The sequence below is a fragment of the Rhinoderma darwinii genome, chromosome 1, assembly GCF_050947455.1.
Source record: "Rhinoderma darwinii isolate aRhiDar2 chromosome 1, aRhiDar2.hap1, whole genome shotgun sequence".
NCBI classification, from domain to species: Eukaryota; Metazoa; Chordata; class Amphibia; order Anura; family Rhinodermatidae; genus Rhinoderma; species Rhinoderma darwinii.
In genome coordinates this window covers 101,087,091-101,112,033 of record NC_134687.1, presented here as the reverse complement: position 1 = coordinate 101,112,033, position 24,943 = coordinate 101,087,091, and the positions used below count along the sequence as shown (strand labels likewise).

General features: G+C 43.1%; 1 protein-coding gene across 1 annotated transcript in view; it reads right to left on the bottom strand.

Moving 5' to 3' along the window:
- FBXO8 (F-box protein 8) overlaps positions 1-23,278 on the bottom strand; it is a 45,530-nt gene extending 22,252 nt beyond the window's left edge. Inside the window, exons 1-2 of the mRNA XM_075860248.1 lie at positions 23,067-23,278; positions 13,988-14,085 (exon numbers count right to left, since the gene is read on the bottom strand). The gene's annotated coding sequence lies outside the window, so the exon portion shown is untranslated. The remainder of the gene's footprint in view (positions 1-13,987; positions 14,086-23,066) is intronic.
- Between the last annotated feature and the right edge of the window lie 1,665 nt (positions 23,279-24,943).

The following is a 24,943-nucleotide window of genomic DNA, read 5'->3' as shown; positions in this document are numbered from 1 at the left end:
CCCCTTCAGGGAATTTATTTTGGGGTGTAGCAAGTAGTTTGATCCCACATTTTGTGGAATTAATGCATGACTGGACCACAAATGCATCATTTACAGGACATTTTGTTTCATATTCAGCACATGAAACTGAGGAAATGTACTCCAATGTTTATTGCACGGTTTCTCTTGCATTCAAAAATACGCCCACTTAGGCCGTAATCCGCTGTTTGGCAGAACAATGGGACATCGTCTGGCTTTCAGGACATACAATGAATGACTTATAGGCCCCACTCCACACTTAGAGGATTTGAGTTAGCAGAATAATGTAACAACCTGAGAAATGACCCCATTTTGAAAACTACACCCTGAAAGTATTCATTTAGGGGTATAGTGATTATGTTGACCATATAGTTGTTGTTTTTAGCTGTATTTATGGGAGAGCATGAAACTGAAAAAGCTCCTTGTGGCTTTTTTTGGGCCTAGTTAGATGAATTCCAGGCACAATTTATTCGCAGATTTTTTGATGTAACGGAGCAGAAAACACTGTTCTTCAGTATTCATCTAGCGGTATAATGACTTATTTTGGTTTTGTTTTTAGGTATAATTCCGATTCATAAATGGGCAATAATGTAATGGAAATAGGGGTGAAATGGTCTGTATGTCATAATGGAAAGGCCAAAAAGTAGTAAAAAAAATAAAAAAACTTAGAGAATAAGTCATCAAATTAATAATTTAGGGCAGAATGGGAAGCACAAAAACAGTCCATGATACACAACCCTGGCTTATCAGGACAAGTGTCACACTGATAGCCCGTGTCTTTTCGCATTCCGTTTTTATAACAGACAACATTTTTTTGTAGGGTCGTCTCTTTCTCAGTGGGGGGCACTTCACTTGGGATGTACTGCCCTGATACAATTCTGCTGGCCTCGCTGCTATGGGATGTGCTTGCAGCCTCTTCTGCTAGGTCTTTAAAAAAAGAATTGTTTAATTACTTTCTCCTGGTATTCAAGATACCGTGCTTAATTCCCTGACTTCTGATAAATAAAGGAATTGTACAGCGCTGTTTGTATGAGGTGCACTGCAGTCTTCTTATACCATACGCGGGATTTCCTCATTGCGCTGTATGGCTGTAGAATTTTGATCCGCCAGGCCCACGCCACCCATTGTCCCCATGAACGAACATGATGATTAAAAACCGCTTTTTTATCCCTAAATTTGGTCATCACAGACCCGTTACACAATGACCTGCCATCACCAGGTCTCAATTTTTGGTCGACCAGATTTTTTTGGGAGGCCTTTTTGATTCCTCCGTATTGTGCCACAGGCAACTGCATTTCTTTCAAACAGACAGTGGAAAAGTGGGATGCTAGTATAGAAATGGTCTATATAAAAGGTTATAATCTTTATCTAGCAGGGGATATAAAAGGTCCCATACAATTTTACCGCTTGTATTGGAGGACAGGGGGCACTCTGTTAGGCAGATTTGGGAGTCTTTTCCCCCCATAAATTCGAAATGTGTGTGTGTGTGTGTGTGTGTGTGTGTGTGTGTGTGTGTGTACCCACTTTCACTCTCACAGAGTTTATAAATTTTTATCCCGTACTTTGCCTTTTTGCTTGGCAAATATTGCCTAAATTGTAGCCTTCCTTTGAAAAGATATTTGGGGGCACCCAATTGGAGTCACATGGTTGATCACTCTGCCTTCTCACTATCGCTACAGGATGACACTATAAGGAAGTGTTCCTCATCCTCACTGGCGGTTTCTGCATCAAAACACAGCATGGCGTAATAGGCCTCCTCCACAGTGTACATTTGTTTAGCCATAACGAGTTTATTTATTATTTTAAAAAAAAAGATCTTTTATTAGGTATTTTTCATATTATAAGTATATGTATTTTTATTCTTTCATTATGATGCACTTGTCACCGACTCTTATGTATCAATTATATTCTTTTTGATACCTTAACTTATTCGTTTATACATTGTTTTGCACGTTATGAATTTACTTCATTTATTCTAATGAGGCTGATGCCAATGTGCCACAAATTTTTGTATCATTATTTTTCAAAAAGGTCCTATTGCAGGACTGAAACGTTGCACATTTTTGTGATGTGGACTGAATAAATTATACTCTTATTGCTTATTGGAGTGCTGCAAGATCTTTTTTTGAAAAAAATAAATAAAAAATAAATAAAATTATATATATATATACACACACACACACACACACACACACACACACTAGCTAAACGTATATAGGTTACAATACAACTACCTATTTTTTTTATCGTTTTTAAAAATGTTTAATTTTTTTTATTTTATGACAAACAAAAAAAACGGTCCCTGAAATATCGACACAAAAAATAATTCATATACCCAGCGTATGTGTGTATATAAGTATGTGTGTAACCTACCTAAACAACTACTAATTTTTTTTACATTATTTTAATAATACATCAGCGCAGGAGGAGTTAACACTCCTTTACGGACATCTGCATGTGTGTGTAAAAATATTATATATATTATATATATATTTTACACACACACATAAAAAAAATATGAACATCAATACATATCCTACGATATATATTATATATATATATATATATATATATATATATATATATATATATATTTATTTTTTTTTAACCAGCTAAATAACCTTAAGGACGGGGGGGGGGGGGGTAGCTCAGGGAGCTTTACGGGGGTTAAAAAGGGCTTTGTCTGCTGTGTTTTACACGGTTGTGTTGTGATACAATTGCCACAGGTCCGATCTCCTCAGATTTCATCATAATTGTGACAGAAATGGAGATAGTCACTGAGGAAGGTGGCATTTTCAGTTCTTTACTGTGATTGGTCAGTCTGGAGTGATCGCCAGGCAGGGAGCGCTTTGATTGGTAGCTGAAGCTGTGATGATCAGCTGTCTGCGACAGCTGAAATCACTCCTGTCACTGCGTGTTTACACGCGGTGACAGTTTAACTGCAGGATGAGAATGCTCGTCCTAATGCGGGAACGACCCGCCGCTCATCCTGCGTCTTCAAATAGTTAAATAACGTTATTAACACTGTACAAATATTAAAAAAGTATATTAAAGTTCAAACACCCACTTCACATAAAATAAAATCGCGTCCGCAAAAGTTTGAACTATTATAACGATATTTATAAAAAAAATAAAAAAAAAGTCAGAATTGCTCAATTTGCCACCGCAAAAAAAATAAAATGTAATAAATAGCAATCAAAAAGTCATATGTATCCCAAATGGTACGAATAAAAAAACTACAGCTCACAAACCAAACCTACAAAAAGAATGAGCCCTCACACCGCTCAATAAAGGAGAAAAAAAAAAAAAAACACAAAAACAACGATGAACAATGGTTCTAAAAAAATATGGCGACACAAAACAAATTTGTTTTTACTTTGTAAAATTAGTACAAAAAAAAAAAAAAAAAACTATATAAATTTGTTATCGGCATAACTATATTAACCCCCAGAATAAAGTTAACGAGTCATTTTTACTGCACAGTAAATGCTGTAAAAACACAACCCAAAAAACAAAGAATTATTTTTTTTCCTATTCCACACCACAAATATTTTTTTTCAGTTTCCCAGTACATTAAATGGTGTCATTAGAAAAAGAAACAAAAAAACAATCTGTTCCCGCAAAAAACAAGCCCTCACATGACTATGTCTACAGAACGAAAAAGTTATGGCTCTTGGAAGGGGAGGAGGAAAAAAATAAATAAAATAAATGGCCTGGACCTTAAGGGGTTAAAGTAACACTCCAGGCAAAACGGTTAGGCCAAGTGTACTGCTTAAGGGGGAGGTGCAGAGCAGATAGAACAAAGAACACCAAAGAGACAATCTGTGTCATGCACCCCCCCCCCCCCCAGTCCCTGAATTAGACATAACAACGTATCCGTTTTGCCCAGACTGTTCCTTTAAATAAAGACACCAGGATTAGTAGACCTACGTATGTTGCACACAATGAACCCTCCTAGCTGGACCCGGATGTATACATTTGTCCGATGTAATTACTGGAAGAAAGATGTATTATCTAATGAGGTGATTACTATTGATAAATAAGGCATATGGATCTGACAATGTGGACTCTCCCTTTAAATATCAAGGGTTTAAATAAAATGATTGGCTCATCAAATCGCTTTCATGAATCATTCTGCAGGAAACGCTTGATGTCAGCTATAAATATTTAAAGAATGTGTTCCAAAAAGTTAACTTTCCAGAGTACTCTCTGTACAAGACAAAAATCTTTGAAGTGTCTTCCTAATGTTTCACACTGACATTATGCTGATTTTTCCAAAATGCATTTCAGATGACAGAATAATCTAATCTTAAATATTAAAGTTCTGCTAATCATTGGTCCCCGAGTGACTGATCTGCATTAAGCAACAGTCATCACTTTCGTTAAGTGGATCATTTTGTGCAGCAGCATAAAAGTGCAGGTTCATTTTCAGAATTCTAGAAAAGATATGAAGATAAATGTAAGGAGAGGGACAGAGAGCGAGCGCAATAGAGGGCGAGCGAGAGCAAGCGAGCAATAGAGCGCGCGCGTACAAACGAGAGCAATAGTGAGCGGGCGCACGAACGAGAGCAGTAGGAGCAAAAGGGAGCAATAGAGAGAAGAGTTGACTACTCGCTTGCTGAGTATATACATAAATAAAAAAGTTAATAATTACATATCAATTTCCTATTAAAAAAAAAAAAAAAAAAAAAAAAAGTTGTTCCAGGTTGCTATAAATACTATTTACTTTTTTCTGAGTTCTACCTGGTTCAGAGAAAGTTTGGCGACAAACAATAGTAACAATATTACAGCTACCACAGGAGACTATTCAGATTTCCCAGACTCCTGAATGTTACATGACCTGTACTGATGGCAGTGTAAACAGATATAACTAATAGCTATTAATACTGTAGTCACATATTTTACAACCTCAATCAATCATACATGGTTTAGCACACTACGCTATTGTTTTAGTCAAAATAAAAATTGAAACCTAGCGGAATGGACACAAATTGAAAAAAAAACAAACAAACATTGAAATCAATGATATTGCAAACGGAAACGATACTTTCCATTTATCTGTTCATCTGACGGAACAGATGAACGGAAAGACCAAATGGAAGGCAAACATGAAGAGAGAGACACAATACAGAGACGACGACGAGAGCGAGAGACGACGACGAGAGCGAGAGACGACGACGAGAGCGAGAGACGACGACGAGAGCGAGAGACGACGACGAGAGCGAGAGACGACGACGAGAGCGAGAGACGACGACGAGAGCGAGAGACGACGACGAGAGCGAGAGACGACGACGAGAGCGAGAGACGACGACGAGAGCGAGAGACGACGACGAGAGCGAGAGACGACGACGAGAGCGAGAGACGACGACGAGAGCGAGAGACGACGACGAGAGCGAGAGACGACGACGAGAGCGAGAGACGACGACGAGAGCGAGAGACGACGACGAGAGCGAGAGACGACGACGAGAGCGAGAGACGACGACAGAGCGAGAGACGACGACGACGACAGAGCGAGAGACGACGACGACAGAGCGAGAGACGACGACGACAGAGCGAGAGACGACGACGACAGAGCGAGAGACGACGACAGAGCGAGAGACGACGACAGAGCGAGAGACGACGACAGAGCGAGAGACGACGACAGAGCGAGAGACGACGACAGAGCGAGAGACGACGACAGAGCGAGAGACGACGACAGAGCGAGAGACGACGACAGAGCGAGAGACGACGACAGAGCGAGAGACGACAGAGCGAGAGACAGGCAATAGAGAGAGAGAGGCAAGAGAGAGAGAGAGACGCAAGAGAGAGAGAGAGACGCAAGAGAGAGAGAGAGAGACGCAAGAGAGAGAGAGAGAGACGCGAGAGAGAGAGAGAGACGCGAGAGAGAGAGAGAGACGCGAGAGAGAGAGAGAGACGCGAGAGAGAGAGAGAGAGACGCGAGAGAGAGAGAGAGACGCAAGAGAGAGAGAGAGAGACGCAAGAGAGAGAGAGAGAGAGACGCAAGAGAGAGAGAGAGAGACGCAAGAGAGAGAGAGAGAGACGCAAGAGAGAGAGAGAGAGACGCAAGAGAGAGAGAGAGAGACGCAAGAGAGAGAGAGAGAGACGCAAGAGAGAGAGAGAGACGCAAGAGAGAGAGAGAGAGACGCAAGAGAGAGAGAGAGAGACGCAAGAGAGAGAGAGAGAGACGCAAGAGAGAGAGAGAGAGACGCAAGAGAGAGAGAGAGAGACGCAAGAGAGAGAGAGAGAGACGCAAGAGAGAGAGAGAGACGCAAGAGAGAGAGAGAGAGACGCAAGAGAGAGAGAGAGAGACGCAAGAGAGAGAGAGAGAGACGCAAGAGAGAGAGAGAGAGACGCAAGAGAGAGAGAGAGAGACGCAAGAGAGAGAGAGAGAGACGCAAGAGAGAGAGAGAGAGACGCAAGAGAGAGAGAGAGACGCAAGAGAGAGAGAGAGAGAGACGCAAGAGAGAGAGAGAGAGAGACGCAAGAGAGAGAGAGAGAGACGCAAGAGAGAGAGAGAGAGACGCAAGAGAGAGAGAGAGAGACGCAAGAGAGAGAGAGAGAGACGCAAGAGAGAGAGAGAGAGACGCAAGAGAGAGAGAGAGAGAGACGCAAGAGAGAGAGAGAGAGACGCAAGAGAGAGAGAGAGACGCAAGAGAGAGAGAGAGACGCAAGAGAGAGAGAGAGACGCAAGAGAGAGAGAGAGACGCAAGAGAGAGAGAGAGACGCAAGAGAGAGAGAGAGACGCAAGAGAGAGAGAGAGAGACGCAAGAGAGAGAGAGAGAGACGCAAGAGAGAGAGAGAGAGAGAGACGCAAGAGAGAGAGAGACGCAATAGAGAGAGAGAGAGAGAGACGCAAGAGAGAGAGAGACGCAATAGAGAGAGAGACGCAATAGAGAGAGAGACGCAATAGAGAGAGAGAGACACACGAGAGAGAGAGAGAGACACACGAGAGAGAGAGAGAGAGACACGAGAGAGACACGAGAGAGAGAGAGACACGAGAGAGAGAGACACACAAGAGAGAGAGACACGAGAGAGAGAGAGAGAGACACACGAGAGAGACACGCAATAGAGAGAGACGCAAGAGAGAGAGAGACGCAAGAGAGAGAGAGACGCAAGAGAGAGAGAGACGCGAGAGAGAGAGAGACGCGAGAGAGAGAGAGACGCGAGAGAGAGAGACGCGAGAGAGAGAGACGCGAGAGAGAGACACAAGAGAGACACGAGAGAGAGACAATAGAGACACGAGAGAGAGACAATAGAGACACACACACACACACACACACACACACGAGAGAGAGACGAGAGAGAGACGAGAGAGAGACGAGAGAGAGACGAGAGAGAGACGAGAGAGAGACGAGAGAGAGACGAGAGAGAGACGAGAGAGAGACGAGAGAGACACACACACACACGAGAGAGACAATAGAGAGAGAGAGACAATAGAGAGATAAACACAATAGAGAGAGAGAGAGATATACACACACACACAATAGAGGGAGAGAGAGATATACACACAATAGAGGGAGAGATATACACACACACAATATAGAGAGAGACAGAAAGAAACACAATAGAGAGAGAGAGACAATAAAGAGAGTCACAGACACACACACACACAATAGAGAGAGAGAGAGAGATAATATATATATATATATATATATATATATATATATATATATATATATAAACACAAGAGATACACGCAAGAGAGAGACACACACAATAGAGAGAGAGACACGAGAGAGAGAGAGAGAAACAGAATAGAGAGAGAGAGAGACAATAGAGAGAGACAGGCACACACACAATAGATGAGATGTGCTGGTCATTGACCACACAGTTGATGAAATCGGTTATGGTCAGTATATACTCTATAGGTCTTCTATTTGCGATTATATCGCCATTTTCCCTCACGCCAACAGTCTGTTGACCAAAAAACATTTGACACCAAGCATCTGATTTTGTTTTAAAGAGGACCTATCGCTTCTCCTGACACGTCTATTTTAGTAAATATTTGTATTCACCGTGAAATCACAATTCTGGAACATATTCTTTTGGAACTCTGAGTTGTGCCATCCCGCTTTCATCCCTCCAAGAAAATTGTGAAAACATTGATAACTTACCATTCCCCTTGTCAAAGAGGTGTGTCCCTGCACAGTCTCAGTCAGCACTGATTGGACATTATCAGTCTATGTAGGGACACACCCCCAACTGGTGACACCCACTTTCCAATAAATACATATTTTTCTAAGAGGAATAACAGAGGAAAGGCCCGACAGAATTCTAAGAAAAGATGCTCCAGAATTGTTATTTCATGCAGAAAAAAATTATTTACTAAAACAGACATGTCAGGAGAGGTGACAGGTTCACTTTAAAAGCTGTATATCGAACTACAATATAAAAAAAACAAAGCACATTGAATTACAGAGCGTGCAGGGTTTTGCATTACATATTGTTCACGATTCGGTGCCTCCATCAAGATTAAACGGCGTGCCGTGTTTTACCTATAAATATACGCAAAATAGGACAGCACATCCTCTACTGGTCACATGCGGACAGATTCTTTTAACCAATCGGGAGGGAATCTGGCTGAATATGATGGAGAAACCGACTTATGGCAATCGTAAGGGCTCAGAGTAACCCGCAACATCTTCATCCATTTTTATTAGTGGAAATGTCGACTGTCCCCCTTCTACATGCAGGAATGATGACTTTCAGTCACTGGCTAAGATGTAAAAAATCTGCACATAAAAACAGGTTTGGAAAAAAGAGATGTGTCAATGGCTAGAAATGGCCATCTGCTTTCATATTGTACATCACACTTTTTCAGGGTCATTTGAAAAAGATGAATGAAATGCTAATAAAAGGAATAAATGTGTAATGATAAAACGATCAGCGTACGTACACGAAAAAGAGAATGCACTTTGTAAAGAGTTGGAGGTACTTGAAAGAGATCCATCTACGGGCTCTGCAGATGGCCATTATTAGAGCAGCACTTTTACATTCTGGGTTACCAAAAATAAGCAAAGAGAACCTGTCACATTGAAGATGGTTCCTAATCCGCCGGCAGCATGTTATAGAGCAGATGGATATATACATTTGTGGGGAAAGGTTTCAGGTGAACTATAATGCTCAGGGGCGGTCTCACTCAGTGATTGGCAGCTCTTTCTCTATTCAGACTCGTACAGGGAAGGCTGTCAATCACTGGTTGAGCCTGCCCACTACACTCTAGTACACAGTTAGCAGGGATTTCAATCATAAAATTATGGGTTATCCTGAATCTTTTTCCCACAAAACCATATATAATCAATCTGATCTGCTCCTCCTACTCTAGAACATAATGCCTGCAGCTTGGACAGCATGCTCGACCACACAGGTTCCCTTTAGGCCGGATTCACACGAGCGTGTTCGGTCCGTGATCTATGGTCCAAATGTCGGCCACATTTCCCGGATCGAACACACTGCAGGGAGCCGGGCTCTTATCATCACAGTTATCTATGACGCTAGGAGTCCCTGCCTCGCTGCGGGAAAACTGTCCTGTGCTGTAATCATGTTTTCAGTACGGGACAGTAGTCCTGCGGAGAGGCAGGGACAACTAGCGTCACACCCTGTGTTCGGTACGGGAAATGCGGCCGACATACGGACCATAGATCACGGACCGAACACGCTCATGTGAATCCGGCCTTATAAAGAGAACCGGTCATCTGCCAAAAAATCTCCAGACGACAACTCATTTAGATCGAAGGCGCCTGAAATTCTGCCACTTTTTACTTTGGCCCCCCACCGTTGCGGAGATATTGGTGCTGTTAGTTTTGGTGCATGATATGCAAATAAGGCCTTTGACAGTCAAGTGGGCGGGTAACACCAGTCACTTGATAAGGGGCAACTGCTCACGTGACAGTCAAAGGCCTTATTTGCATATCAACCAGAACGAACGACCGCGATAGGTCAGGAACGGTGGGGACTAAAATAAAAAGCATCAGAATCTGTGAGGTGCCTGCAATCTAACGGAGATGTCAACTGCTGTTTTTTGGACAAGTGACAGGTCCTCTTTAAGGTGTCCATTGACACGTTTCAATGGCATCGTCCCATCATGGAGCACTCAGAGCAGTAAATATCATCCCACTATCTTCTAGGAGAGGGTTCTCTTCATCACAACAAGAATTGTCATCATGCTGAGACATCTCCTTGAGTAACAAGCTCTTCCAATAGTCAGAAAAGCTTCATTTAGACTATTCATATTCCCTGAACAGTAATAAGGATATTTTAAAAAGGTACGACAAAGGGAAGGGTGCCAAAGAACATTTTTTTATTATTTTCTACGATAGTCTTTAAAAGGGATTTCAAATGTATTAAAACATCTGGTTCTGAGCAATGAGGACAACACCAGGATGGTGACCTTACTAACGCATGTGTATACATAATTATTATTATTATAGTCAGAATATCGATTACCAATCAGTACGTCCAGAGAATTTGTTTTTGCTATATACTTGTAAAATGCAGATTATTTTAAGCCAAAACATTTGCGCAGGACAAAGTAACTCTACTGGATTTTTATATGTCCAGAAATGTTTAGAAGCGAAGACAACGTTTGACTGGAAGCGTGCTTAAAATAGATCACAGGCAAAAAGAAGCACGCGAGGCAAGTAACACTGCGCAGACCCCTCCATCCTATACATTTGTGACAGCCGGAGAGGTGAAATGAGGTAGGGACCGTTTACATTAGAACAAGAGTACAATGGTGTTTAGACGGTAGAGGAGAAAGGTACAGTACACAGAGGCGATTACCAAGGAGAACAACGGGGGAACCAAAGACCTCAAACTGCAGTCTGCATTTCTAAAAATATGTGACCGTGTCACCCAAGACACATTCTGGGCTTTTATAGGAATTTTCACACCTAAAACCACAGAGATTTTTTAATTTAAAAGATTTCTGATCAAAAAAATAATATACCACTCCCTCAGATATATCCTGCAACAAAGGCGGCGTACCGGCATTAGACGGATGAGGCTCGAGTGTAATAATATTACGAGTTATGGTTACTAGATTACTGGACATGAGTCGCTGATCCAGGGATTTATTCTCCATACTTTGGAGTCAGGAAGGATTTATTTCCCCTTTGATGAGAAAATTTGGGGGTTTTGCCATCTTCTGGATCAAACACTGCAGAATAATAGGCTGAACTTGATGGACAGGTCTTTTTTCAGCTTTACGTACTACTACGTAGAATACGAGACATACTATTTCCTTTATCTTTATTAACTTACTCCCGGGGAACGTATTTACCCATAAACAGCGAAGTAAGGTCATATTTTGTCGACTGAAATAATTATTATAAACACGCAGTCTAGAATTTCATGAAGACTAAATAGCATATAATATAATACCGGCACGAGGCAATTCAATGACATTATTTGGGCCATCAAGTTCTACCCATCATCTTTTGATTCTTCAAGATTAACCACTACTCTGTACAACGGAGGGAAGACAAAAACATTATAAACAAAAGACAAAATGTTCTAAAGGGATTCCTTTCAGCAGAAATAAGGGTAGTTTGAAACATAATAGGCCTCAGCTATAAAAAACAACTTTCTAATAGAAGAAGTTGCATAGTTGCTCTAAACAAACCAATCAGAGATCAGCTTTAATTTCTTATACTGCCCTGGGAAAATAAAAGTCGCATTGTGATTGGTTGCTATGGGTAACAAGGCCAGCTATTTTCGGTTAGACAGCTTTGATAAATTAGGCCCAGTAAACTAATTTGACATTAAAGGAATCTTCCTGTTTCAGATAGGATTATACTTTGCCAATGAAAAGTTATAAAATTTCCAAATATACTTTCTGTATCATTCCGCACACTTTAAGATCTCTGCATGCTGTCAATCAATAGAGACTTTTATTGTTTACTCTCGGTTATGTGACTATGTACAGGACTGATTACAGTTATAGTACAGTTAATAGAGCGGGGCACCTGTGTGATCACCACATGACCATGGACAAATTTTTATGGTCTAGAAGTACACAATAAAAAAAACAAGTCCCAATTGATACACAAAGTACATTGGAAAAGTGTATAACTTTCATAATACAAGGAATAACCGTTCAAATCCGCTTCCCATCAAGACTTGTATGGCGATGTGGTTGCAAAGTGTTTGAACGTAGGGACTTATGGATCATAGTCCTTCATATTTCTCCACAACAAAAAGTGTATGACATTTACACATGTCCTGACAGCTGCGAGATGTATCACTGCCAACTGGAAACGTCAAGACTTTCCTTCATTGTCTACAGCAGGGGTCTCAAGAACGCGGCCCGCATGCGGCCCCTGGGGCTGTCATCTGCGGCCCGCGGGACACAGAGCCGCTAGTATCGGCTCTGCTCCGAGACTCTGGAATTCCCTGACATCGCTGTCCACATATGAACAGCGATGTCTGGGGCTTCCCCAGAGCCGGAGTCCCGAGCAGAGCGCTGGTGTCGGCTCTGCTCCTGGACTCTGTGGAATTCCCTGACATCGCTGCCCATATATGGACAGTGTGTCAGGGTCTTCCCCAGAGCGGAGTGCCGGGCAGAGCGCTATTATCGGCTCTGCTCCGGGACTCTGGGGAAGCCTCTGACATCGCTGTCCATACATCGACAATGATGTCAGGGGCTTCCCCAGAGCAGGAGTTCCAGTGATGTCAGGAGCACAGCTGGAGTCCCAGGAAGTGCCTACTAGCGCTTTGCCTGGGACTCCAGCTCTGGGCAAGCCCCTGACATCACTGGGGCAGCCTCTACAGAGGGCACTGGGGCAGCCTCTACAGAGGGCAGCCTCTACAGAGGGCACTGGGGCAGCCTCTACAGAGGGCACTGGGGCAGCCTCTACAGAGGGCACTGGGGCAGCCTCTACAAGTGGGTGTGTGGCCTTATCTAGGGGTGTGTTGGATCATCCACAGAGGGCACTGCGGCAGCATCCACAGAGGGCACTGCGGCAGCATCCACAGAGGGCACTGCGGCAGCATCCACAGAGGGCACTGCGGCAGCATCCACAGAGGGCACTGCGGCAGCATCCACAGAGGGCACTGCGGCAGCATCTAAAAAGGGGCTGCCCAATCTTGACATGTGTGCTAACTGAGCCGCCGGACTGCATTTAGCGACACTTAAACTGGAAAGCTGGATTGTTGAAAGAAGCACGTGGAGAAATATCTCAAATTTTAAACCTAGCGGTATTATTATAGTAATGTATTATTATTATAGTAATATAGTGTTATAGTAGTTCAAATAACTAATTGATTAACAATAATTTTGTATTGTATCAAATTTGAAAGTAATGCGGCCTGTCAACTTCCCATTTTTTCTATATGCGGCCCACTTACCCGGCCGAGTTGGAGACCCCTGGTCTACAGAATAAACACTTATATGCAATACTGACTTGTTTTGGCAGGGGTCTGCATAAGCGTTGGAGACCATGGGGTGGCTGCTCTTTATTTCACATATTTCCATTGTAAATCCTGAGCCTTGTACAGGTCACTCTACTTTACCTCAGTGTTGGTACTTACAGCCCACAGTCCGTCTGGTGTATTGTTTCTATAGCCGAAGCTTTATTTTCACCATTGCAATATCCAGTAGCAGAGATTTCCATAATCCACTCTGTTATATTTGCAGGTCTGGTATGCTAAATACTGAAGCCATTAGACAGGAAACGTTTGCTTAGTAACTTAGACTGCATACAGTGAACTCGACCTCCCCGGGACGATAATGATGAAGTCCGTCAAAAATCGCAAAAGTCAAATAAATATATTAAACCGTTGATTACTTTAGACAAACCCTTTCCAATAACCATGTCCACCCACAATTGCCACATCAGCGCCTAAACACTAAAAGTACGATTCTGCACTAGGTAAATATAGGAAACCTTGTATGGTACATGCATCCTAGTGGAGTTGTAGAATTTTTCTTTGTTCCAAAATTTTTAAACAAAATGAAATGCTGACTTACTTCAATAGGAAAGTTACAGCGCAGCCCTCCAGCTCCTCAGTGTGTGTTCATGCTCTTCTGGCGGCAGCGACCAATCAATGGGACTCTCATGCTACACTCTGGAAGAATAACACATTATATATTATAACATATATACACACACTACCGTTCAAAAGTTTAGGGTCACTTAGAAATTTCCTTATTTTTGCAAGAAAAGCACAGTTTTTTTTCAATGTAGATAACATTAAATTAATCAGAAATACACTCTATACATTGTTAATGTGCTAAATGACTTCTAGGTGCAAACGTCTGGTTTTTAATGCAATATCTAGATAGATGTATAGAGGCCCATTTCCAGCAACCATCACTCCAGTGTTCTAATGGTACATTGTGTTTGCTAACTGTGTTAGAAGGCTAATGGATGATTAGAAAACACTTGAAAACCCTTGTGCAATTATGTTAGCACCGCTGTAAACAGTTTTGCTGTTTAGAGGAGCTATAAAACTGACCGTCCTTTGAGCTAGTTGAGAATCTGGAGCATTACATTTGTGGGTTCGATTAAACTCTCAAAATGGCTAGAAAAAGAGAGCTTTCATGTGAAACTCGACAGTCTATTCTTGTTCTTAGAAATGAAGGCTATTCCATGCGAGAAATTGCCAAGAAACTGAAGATTTCCTACAACGGTGTGTACTACTCCCTTCAGAGGACAGCACAAACAGGCTTTAACTAGAATAGAAAGAGAAGTGGGAGGCCCCGCTGCACAACTGAGCAACAAGACAAGTACATTAGAGTCTCTAGTTTGAGAAATAGACGCCTCACAGGTCCTCAACTGGCAACTTCATTAAATAGTACCCGCAAAACGCCAGTGTCAATGTCTACAGTGAAGAGGCGACTCCGGGATGCGGGCCTTCAGGGCAGAGTGGCAAAGAAAAAGCCATATCTGAGACTGGCTAATAAAAGGAAAAATATTAATATGGGCCAAAGCACACAGACATTGGACAGAGGAAGATTGGAAAAAAGTGTTATGGACAGACAAATCGAAGTTTGAGGTGTTTGGATCACACAGAAGAAGAACATTTGTGAGACGCAGAACAACTGAAGAGATGCTGGAAGAGTGCCTGACGCCATCTGCCAAGCATGGTGGAGGTAATGTGATGGTCTGGGGTTGCTTTGGTGCTGGTAAAGTGGGAGATTTGTACAAGGTAAAAGGGATTTTGAATAAGGAAGGCTATCACTCCATTTTGCAACGCCATGCCATACCCTGTGGACAGCGCTTGATTGGAGCCAATTTCATCCTACAACAGGACAATAACCCAAAGCACACCTCCAAATTATGCAAGAACTATTTAGGGAAGAAGCAGGCAGCTGGTATTCTATCTGTAATGAAGTGGCCAGCGCAGTCACCAGATCTCAACCCCATAGAGCTGTTGTGGGAGCTGCTTGACCGTATGGGACGCAAGAAGTGCCCATCAAAAAAAACCAAAAAAAACCGATGGCCTATCCTCAGAATAGGCCATCATTAGCTGATGGGTCGGGGTCCTGCCGATCAGCTGTTTTGAAGGGTGTGCAGGACTTGTACGAGAACTGCTTCACCTTCTTTTCTACTTGCTCATGGTGAATCGTCGACACACATGTAGCGGCGATTCACAGGTATTGCAGCCTTCTCTCACATTCACTTCAATGGAAGAAGGCTGCAATTCCTGTGCATCGCCGCTACATCCGTGTCGACGATTCAGTGAGCAAGTAGAAAAGAAGGGGAAGCAGCGCTGCAAAGCAAATCAGCTGATCGGCGGGGGTCCCAGGAGTCGGACCCCAACCCATCAGCTATTGAGGATAGGCCATACATTTTTAGGGACTGGACAACCCCTTTAATAGACCGAAAAGTTGAAGTAAAAAGCCTTAATAAATTTGTTGCATTTTTCGGCTGGGCGCTACAATTGGCTAGAAAAAAACCCCAAAAAAAACACACACACACACACACACACACACACACACACATATATATATATTCACCTCAGAGCTCCTCTTCTGCCCCTCCAGCTCCTTTATAACTTCAGCGCCGCTGATACAGGGACGTTACACTGAGCAGCATCAGGACCTTGTATGCGAGGCAGCACTTCAACATCAGTGCTGCGTCACATACAACGTCCTGATGCGGTGGCCATGGCCCCTTTCCCAGAGAACACGCCCTGTTCCACAAAAGTAGCAAGGGTATCGCAAAAAGACCAACTTTTAGGCTCTTCTGCGACTTTTGTATGCCAGAAAACTGGCGTAGAAAGGATGAGAAATGACCTTATGGTCTTAGAACTCTACTTGGTGCTGTTTTAAAAATGTATTAATAAATGGAGAACTGGGCGTTACCAAGTGGGGATGTGTCACTACAGAGACTGACAAGAGCCAATCAGTGCTGACAGAGTGAGACTGTAGGGACACGCCCCTTTGACAAGGGGAATGGTAATACCCAGATGTCAATCTATTCATACATTTCTAAGAGGAATAACAGAGGAAATGGCACTATGCAGTAATCTAGGGTAATATGTTCCAGAATTGTTATTACATAGAGAATACTTGTATTGACAATAAACATTTCAGCAGAGGTGACAGGTTCTCTTCCCAACGACCATCAGCAATGTGTGGTCAGGATGTTTAATTCCAATGCAATGACTCGACTCCACACAAAATGCATATGGATATTTGTGCAACCGTGGGTACGGGGCCCCGCTGTCACTGCACACAGTTCTGCATCCTGTATAAATCCTGGTGACCATGTGACAGATCACAAAATCCCCCAATAATCGTATTGCCATACTTTGTAGAACCAGATCAGCTCTGAAAGAGACAAATATCACAACACCATGACAGTTTCCCTCCTGTAACTGGGGCTGCTGCTGTATCAAAACCTAGTGGTCCAGTCACACCATACTGGCTGCTCTGGCACCGACATCGGAAACTTGAAATTCACTGTATTCCTGCAAATCTATCATCAGTATTTCTTTCTCTTGCTGTCAGAATGGTTTCCTTACAACATATTAGGCCTTATTTACATCAAATTTTTGCCATACGTTTAGCGTGTACGACAAAAAAGATCCGGACCTCCACGTTAAATGCATTCATAGGCGTCATTAGTTTGAGGGAGGCCTAATGGGATTCCTTTTGACCTCTGTCTGGCTAGTATACTGAAGAAAAAAACAAATACACGCACATTACTTTTTTTTTTTTTTTACATGGAAGCCTATGCTTGACAGATTCCACTGTATTGCATCTGCCGCAGGAATTTATTAAACGTACATGTCATGAGCTTTTCATGACGTATAGGTTACATGTATAGCCGTAATAGCCATGGGGTTATGAATGCCACTGTTGGTATCAGAGCTCATGCACACTTCAGCAGAATTTTTCAGTGTGCTATACGTTTTTTTAACAGATAGTACACTGACCTATTCATTTCTATGGGGCCATGCACACATACGTTATTTTTGCGGATCCTTGTGTCCGTTCCGCAGACTATAGAACAGGTCCCATTCCGGTCCGTTTTTGCGAATCAGTCTCGGCCATTATATTCATTGGTCCATTGAAAATACGGACCGCTCATGAAAGCCCTCACTGCGAGGGTCAGTGTTTTACAGCCGTATAAAAGGCCACGCATGTGCGCATGAGCCCCAAGTCACAGCCTCGGTATAACATCTACGTCAGGAGCTTCGCCCGGTGTACACGCTAAACGTTTGGCCAAGGACACACCGTGAATGCAGTCTTTTAATACAATTCTCACTCCAAACTAGAGATTCAGTTTACTTTCAAAATGGAAAAACAGCAAGTAAATACTTTAAATAAATTTTATTCTGTCTGCATGAAACACCAGAGTTTTATCCTGGTTACGGCCAATTCCCTCCTATTACATTAGAATTTCAGTAGATTTGCATTCTTGTTTTGCATTTTATCAGTTCATTTACAATGAAGTTATTTGCTTCATGTTCCAAAGTCCAACCGTACACATGTTCAGTAACCATAGCGTCTCTGCTCCATTCTAATCTACGAGCATGTGCAACAAACATCCCGCCAGAAACGCCATTGTTCATGAAGTCAGTGATAGACTTGTTGAGGAAACGCATGGCTGTGCTATTAGCTGCTGTAAGAGAAGCCACCAGTGATGTCTGTCACCTATACAGACACTAAAGCCCTAGAGAGAGCCTACTCAACATGACTGTTTATGGTTCGATGGTCGTCCGCCCCCGGCCAGAAACAAGGACGGAGCAGTGAAGAAATCACTTACAGACATACGTTAGTAGCCAAAGAGACAAACTGTAGATTTACTCAAAACATATGTACTATTAGAATACCAATTCATGCAAGCATTTCTCTCTCTCTCTCTCTCTCTGTGATATATATATATCACTGAAATTTATCTGAAATCGACGTCATCTTGTGCATTTCTTTTTTTTTCAATAATTTTTTTCCCCCAGGCATTATTCTGTGTGGAGGGCAGCTATAGGGGGCATTATTCTGTGTGGAGGGCAGCTATAGGGGGCATTATTCTGTGTGGAGGGCAGCTATAGGGGGCATTATACTGTGTGGTGAGCACTATATGGGCAGTGACAGGGGGTATGTTATATACAGTAGTATACAGCAGGCTCGGGCGATAAATATAAATTCAATGGTTTAGCATGCAAATAAGGGGTGTGGTATGAAAAAGGGGTGTGGGCTAAATAATCGTAATCGAGGTTACATGTTGAATTAATCGCGATTTTGATTAAGGTCATAAAACGCCAATCCCATACATATACATATATATTTTTTTCTATTTATTTATTTTTTTAAAGATGTCAAATCCCAAAAATATTTTGTATGATTTCATTAAGCTGTATTGAGTAAAATCCATACAGATAAACCGCATGACCTAATTTATCTTAATCCACTCCAGGATTTAGGCCCCATGCACACGATCGTGTTTTTGCGTCCGCAATTCCCCCGAAAATCCACGGGAGAATTGCGGACCCATTCATTTCTATGGGCCCATACACACTATCCGTGTTTTCACGGGTCCCCGCATGTCCGCAAATCCGTGCCGCACAAACTCAGGACATGTCTTATTACGGCCCGCAAATTCGATGCGGACATGCCCATAGAAGTCAATGGGCCCGTGGAAAATGCGGGTACACCTCCGTGTGTCAACCGCAGTTTGCGGATTTGCGGAAGTGTTCCTAGGCGACGACCGGGAATGAGTTCTGTCGTCATCCTGTTTTACCTAGGATTTTTTTTTTATCCGCATTTTGCGGTTTACATACGGATGAACTGCGGAGGACACGGTCCTGGAATTTGCGGACCAGAAAAACACTATGGTCGTGTGCATGAGGCCTAAATGTGGATAAATTGTACCTAAATTAGGGCTCTAGCAACTATTTTAGTACCGCACACCTTCTCTTTCAACTAACGGATTAATTAGATGTTGTAAGACAAAAAAAATTAAAATATGCAAACATTTTAAAAAAAAAAGACATTACACAGAAGTGAATATTAGAAAAATAAAAAAAAGATCATACACCTATTCAGATGATGGTCGTGCTTATAGTAAATGTGAAGACGCAGTTCGGCGGTGATGGCAGCTAGCTGCAACTCTCCCACTTTACAGAAGTCATTGGAAATTGACACAGCTCCATTGATTTCAAGGATGTTCCATTGATTTTCTTACCCGAACACCCTCACAATGTTTCAATAGAAGGCCTTTGGCCTGAGGATACCATAATGCAGGGGTCAGCAACCTTCGGCACTCCAGTTGTTGTGAAACTACAATTCCCAGCATGCCTTGGCAGTCTTTGGATGGAATACTGAAGCCTTTGCCTGTCAGGGAATATTGGGAGTTGTAGTTTCACAACAGCAGGAATGCTGAAGGTTGCTGCCCCTGCCATAATGTAACTGATCATTCCTCTCAAACACACCAACGTCTTGCTCCAATACAGAGAATTGCCGCAACTTCTAGGTTTCCGTATGGGACACGTTTTTCCTGCAATGGTAAGGATGACGCCCATGAACCTTTTTCCCATCATATTTGACCAATTGTCTCTGTGTAGTCCTTACCCATTATGTAACACTAGACTACAAAAGTAATAACACACCCGCTTACTAGGAAATACACAGCTACAACATTCAACCCCACATCTCACTGACAAAAGTTTTGTTCTTCTCATTCCAGTATGAGGTGTGCCCTTATACAACGACCTATATTTAAGAAGGAATGCTGTAAGAGTGGAGGCATCAAGATGTCTGAAGCTATAAGTCATGTCAACGTCAGCCATGAGGAGAAGCAAGTGACTCTCCATAGTAATGATAAAGAGACACTAATGCTAAAGTCTTGAAACACCACAATGGGAAAAGTGGGAGCAGTTACCAGTAACAACCAATCAGATCACTACTTTCTTTTTCCAAAGAGCCTCTGAAAGACAAGTGCTAAACTCTGATTGGTTGCTACAGGCAACTGCTCCACTTTACCTTTGCACTTTTTTGATAAAGGTCTCCCAATGTCTTATTCCACGAGATCAGGCCTGGGAGAGGCTGATGGTACTGTTCTTTAATGGGACCCCCGACGTGCATCTTTACATGTATACTTGTGAAGCAACTGGTGTGCCTATAATAAATATTCCGCACAGCGGCAGACAACGGAGGACCCCTGTGCAAAAACAGTGCGTCTACCAACAACTTACATCATCTCGTAGTTAAAATGAATGACTGTAAAAGAATATAGTTTGCGGTTATCCTTTCAGAAAACGGCCAGATAGTCTTCATTCTCCCTGCAGCAATGGGTAACATCCCTGGTGGTCTAGGGCAGTGAACGTGTTAACATCTCTGGTGGTCTAGGGTAATGTTAACTCCCTGTAATAATGGCTGCCTCTTGGGGTATGTGCACACGATGAGAGGCTTTTACGTCTGAAAAGACAGACTGTTTTCAGGAGAAAACAGCTGCCACGTTTCAGACGTAATTGCTCTTCCTCGCATTTTGCGAGGCTTCTCTGACAGCCGTAAATTTTGAGCTGTGCATCATTGATTTCAATGAAGAACGGCTCAAATTACGTCTGAAAGAATTGTCCTGCACTTCTTTGACCAGGCTGTATTTTTACGCGTCGTCGTTTGACAGCTGTCAAACAACGACGCGTAAAATGACAGGTTGTCTGCACAGTACGTCGGCAAACCCATTCAAATGAATGGGCAGATGTTTGCCGACGTATTGTAGCCCTATTTTCAGACGTAAAACGAGACATAATACGCCTCGTTTACGTCTGAAAATAGGTCGTGTGAACCTAGCCTTATGCCTCTAGACTGCTCTGACACACAGATACTTCATCATCCACTACAAGAGACCTGAGAAGACGGAGCAGCAGGAGGGGGCACACAAACAGGTTACTGATTTTAAAATCCCATGTGGACAGAGCGGGCCCATGCTCTCCTCTGTGCCCCTGCAGGTTTTTCTACTTCCCATGGATTCATGGCGCTTTTTTTCCCCGCAAGCCTAAAAGCCGCCAGGAGGTGATTTCGCCCTTTTTTTACGCCGATTCCAACGCGGTTTCCACGTCAAAAAAACGTCTGAACATACCCTTAAAGAAAATCTGTCAACAGTTTTGAATTAAACTGCAGACAGCGCTATACACAGGACAGGGAGTGCGGCGTAACTATACCGGAAGTTTCCATTATGCAAGTTGCACGTTTTAATGTCCCCGATGCTGCGATGACAAGTGCCAAAGAGGTGGCCGCTTTGTATTCAGTACTCTGGGCTCTCTCTAAACAGAACGCTGCCAGCCCCCGCCCTCTACTAAATGATGGCTCTAGCATCCAATTAGGAGAGAGCTAGAGCCGTCACTCAGAGCAGAGGGGGCACTTGTGACCGCGGCGCTGGAGATATTAAGAGATTTCTCAGTCATGCAACTTGCATGACCGCCAACATAGGTATAGTTACTACACCGCCCTCCTCACCCTGTATATAGCACCGGCAGCGGTTTTAATAGATCAAAACAGATTCCCTTTAAATCTTGAATGTCTTGTAAATAAAGGGGTATTCCTAACTCATTTCTGGCCCCCTCTCCATTCCTTCTCCACCTTGATGCGGCGGTCATACATGTGTTAAAATAACAGAAACGTAACATACTTCTCTGTCAAAAACCACATGCCAACGGTTTCCTGGTCCCGACAGTTTTCGTTACACTTCTGCATTGATGATGTGTCGTCCTGACATGTGAACGCAGCCCGGTGGCTGCGGGGGACACCTTCCCTGGCAATAACAGCGGATCTCTGAAGCCAGACCAGCGATGAATAGCTGATCGCCGGGCTGGCTTCAGTATAAAAGGGGCTGCCATAATGAGACGCAGCTTTAACACCTTCTCTCATAGACAATCAGATGGAGACTTCTGAATGAAGTGATTCTGTCAGGCGTCCTGTGCTCCTGGGGGCGCTGAGCTATATATAGGTTACCAGGCATTCATAAAGAATCTTCACTTCCTCTGTCCACTGGCTGACAGCTCTCCTTACATACAGAGAAAGCGGCAATCACTCCTTGTCACATGGAACTACAGCAGACATTGGTGCCAAATCTTCTATTACAAGACGAAGATGCCAGGACACCCCCTTGAAGGTTTATTATAGACATCCATGCTGCAGCTCTGGATCGGATCTTTACTTCCAGTTTATGTGAAGCTTGTAAATTATTTCTTCTGATGGGATCCGCACTGTCAACATAAAGGGGTAAATTCTGCCCTATGGAAGTACCCAAATAATGGTATATAGGGTCCCTAGAACTCCATTACCTGCTTCAAATATAATCCCAGGAAGATGTCACGGATCTTAATTAATTGTAAACTACATATATTTCTTTAACTAGTCAAATAGTAACTATAAACACTAGAATGACAGGCTTTAAACTTTTTGGGGGAAGGGTTTCCCTTAATGATCTTACACATAACATGCAGCAGTATAAGGAAGAGACCATGTTGAGTATCACCCCCCCCTTCTTAGACATTGTTATGACTCGCTGCTGTCAGCTTCACCCACTGATTGTAGTCCCCCCCCGAGAAGGAAGACAACTCTTCACAAGACGATCATGTAACAAGGCGACACTTACAGCGATCCCATCAGACGAGACGTCCCCGGTCCTCACCCTCCACACTCTGGAGCTGTCAGCTTCCTAAGCTTCCACTGATTTTTTTTTTTTTTTTCCCTTTTTCTACCAGGTCATGTGACTCTGATGTCATTCGGCTACGGCAAGGTGGTTGGGTCAAAAGTGTTCGCTTTAGCGCTCCGTCCTTATGGAAAGAGTTGTGTTACTATGGCAACACTGGGAGATTAGCGGCTGCAGTCTATTCCTGTTCCGGTTATCAGGCTCCGCCCAGTGTGCGTGTGTGTGCTGGCTCTTCCACCCTGTAATGTGTGACAGGGCACTATTGCTATTGCAGGAAGTGGGATGTAGCTGAGTTGTCAGTGACATTTGTCATTTCTACACTTCAATGCTGTAATGTGCAGTAATACTACCCCAATATAAAAATGTGATGCATTACAAATAAATAGTAATCTGCACCATCCATCCATGTGTCCACAGAAGTTGTGTCTGAACAGGGGTTAGGTGATCTGTATGTAACTATCAATAAATCCATATATTGTTATGTACCGAATCCATATTAAGTCACATCTAAATAACTAAGACTCTATTCACACCATGTGTTTGGCTGGGTAGTTGGCAGTATATCCAGAAATAAAAAAAAATTTTAAATCCAGATTGAATGTATACTGTACAGTACCCATGTATAGTAAGTTTGGATACGTCCGGCAATGTTAGGCCCCCTGGTGTAGTTATGGCCGGCCACGGACAGTCGTCCGCATTTGCGGGCCGTGCTCCCATTATAAAGTATAGGAGAACGGTCCGTAAAATAAAAAAATAGGACATTTCCTATTTTTTACAGAAACTTTCTATTGCCCGGACACCTTCCCGTAAGTATACGGAAAGATGTCCGTCAACCATAGAAGTGAACGGGTCCGTAATTACGGATGAAATCTACGGTCGTGTGTATGGGGCCTTAGACAAATCCTAATGTCATACTTGGCAACTCTCCCGGATGTCCCAAAAGAGCAGTCAAATCTCCCAGGCGCCGCTTCTTAAAAATATACTCACCCTTTCCCGTTCCTGCAGTCCTCTTCATTCCCGGCACCGCTGCAGATAACAGTTAGGGTATGTTCACACGCACTAATTACGGACGTAATTCTGGCGTTTTTGCCCCGAATTACGTCCGAAAAATGCGGCTTGAAAGCGTTGACAAACATCTGCCCATTGAAAGCAATGGGCTGACGTTTGTCTGTTCACACGAGGCGTATATTTACGCGCCGCTGTCAAATGACGGCGCGTAAATAGACGCCCGCGTCAAAGAAGTGACCTGTCACTTCTTGGGGCGTAATTGGAGCCGTTATTCATTGACTCCAATGAAAAGCAGCGCCAATTACGTCCGTAATGGACGCGGCGTTCAAGGGCCTGCACATGCCGTTACGGCTGAAATGACGGGGCTATTTTCTCCTGGAAACAGTACCGTAATTTCGGCCGTTACGGACGCTGTAGTGTGAACATACCCTTACAAACTGTCCAGCTGAACGTAATCGCCAAACTTCATGTAAACCAAACCTAAGCGGTAGACATCAAGAAACATCCTCCACCCTGCTGGCAGGATTCAGAGGAGTCAGGTGAGCCTCCGCTGGTATGGTGGTGTATGGTGGTATGATTTGGAAGGTTCCGCATATAAACTCAGTGTAGCCATTCACACGGCTGTAACAGTGCCAGCTGAAGTGCCCTCATAAAAAGTGGCATCAAAATTTACCTCATTAATAGTACCAGCCAGTGACTGAAAAAAATCACTCACCATCTTCTCTCACCAGAAAGTGACATGTTAGCAGCCATGAAGTCAGCATAGAGTTCAGTGGTTGTAGCAATGGAGCCGGGGGCCATATTCCACTTCT